This window comes from Otolemur garnettii, unplaced genomic scaffold (genome assembly GCF_000181295.1).
Source record: "Otolemur garnettii isolate 467f Iridium unplaced genomic scaffold, OtoGar3 scaffold00031, whole genome shotgun sequence".
Classification (NCBI taxonomy): Eukaryota; Metazoa; Chordata; class Mammalia; order Primates; family Galagidae; genus Otolemur; species Otolemur garnettii.
In genome coordinates, this window is record NW_003852426.1 from 13,362,203 (window position 1) to 13,363,935 (window position 1,733).

The window sequence follows — 1,733 nt, forward strand, 5'->3', positions numbered from 1 at the left end:
GAGATAGAGTCTCACTATGTTGCCTTCAATAGGGTGCTGTGGCATCACAGCTTATAACAACCTCAAACTATTGGGCTTAAGCAATTCTCTTGCCTCAGTCTCCCAAGTAGCTGGGACTACAGGTGCTTGCCACAATGCCCGGCTATATTTTTGTTGTTATTGTTGTTGTTTAGCAGGTCCTGGCCAGGTTTGAACCCACCAACCCCAGTGTATGTGGCCAGTGCCCTAACTGCTGAGCATGGGCACCCAACTGGCTATTATTCTTGAAGATGAGGTCTTGCTCTGGCTCAGGCTGGTCTTGAACTCCTGAGCTTAAGCAATCCAGTGCCTAGAGTGCAAGGATCACAGGCTTGAACCACCATGCCCAGCCTCCAATTAGATTTTTGGAAAGATATCATTTTTCTGAATGAAACCAGAAATCAGAAAAGTGTCAGAGCAGTTTCTGTTTAATATTTAGTTTGTTTTAGGGGAGAAGGTACAAATGAGACTACTTACTTTTGGCTCTTTCAGTTTTAAATTCCTGTTCTGAAAAATTTTACTGGTATATAATGGGTTTATATAACCAAGCTCATCTTTGTCCATGGCTAGTTGCAGTGTTGGCATTGCTGCCTTTCGCTAAGTCAGTTTGTTATTGAGGACTGATTCTCCAACTGACTGTTTTTTGTTTTTTGTTTTTTTTGAGACAGAGTCTCACTTTGTTGCCCTTGGTAGAGTGCTGTGGCGTCTTAGCTCACAGCAACCTCAAACTCCTGGGCTTAAGTGATTCTCTTGCCTCAGCCTCCCAAGTAGCTGGCACTACAGGCACCTGCCACAGCGCCCATATATTTTTAGAGATGAGATCTTGCTCTGGCTCAGGCTGGTCTCCAACCCGTGAGCTCAGGCAGTTCACCAGCTTGGGCATCCCAGAGTGCTGGATTATAGGGGTAAGCCTGATTGATTACTTTTAGTGGAAGAAAGTAATAGCTATGGCCATCAATAATTAAAATAGAAATTCAACATTTGAAAGCATAATACAAAAATTAACCTTTAGTCTCAGTACCTATAGCTCAATGGTTAGGGCACCAACCCACCAAGACTGGTGGGTTCAAACCCAGCCCAGGCCTGCTAACCAACAATGACAATTGCAACAAAAAATATCTGGGCATTGTGGCGCGTGCCTGTAGTCCCACCAACTTGGGAGGCTGAGGCAAGAGAATCTCTCAAGCCTAAGAGTTTGAGGTTGTACTACCAAGAGTGACATAGTGAGGTTCTGTCTCAAAAAAAAAAAAAAAATTAACCTTTAATTGAAATTATCAAAAAGATAGTTTCAATTTAATATTGCTTCATATTTAATAGAAATCAGGATAGCAGCATTCCTTTGCATCATCTCTCAGTCATTTCCTGTGTATCATTTTCCATAGTTATTAAAATGCCCTCAGTCTCTTAGGAAATATAATAAATAACTATAAAAACATTTTTCTTGAGGCATCTGTTTCTTTCCTTATTGTAGAGTTGGGTTTTTTTCTTTTCTTTATGGTGTATTGTTGTTACCATCAAAAAGCCACATGTGATTGTACCAGAAATTCTTCAACTTAGATATTTACTTCTGAGTCTTTCAATGAACATAACTATTATTAGTATAATAAAAATCATTGTGCTACATATTTGGAGACCTCAAAAAATTATTTTATATTTATGTTTAGTACAAAGTCCCTGCTTTTTTCTTTAAGAAACGGGGTCTTGGCTCGGCGCCT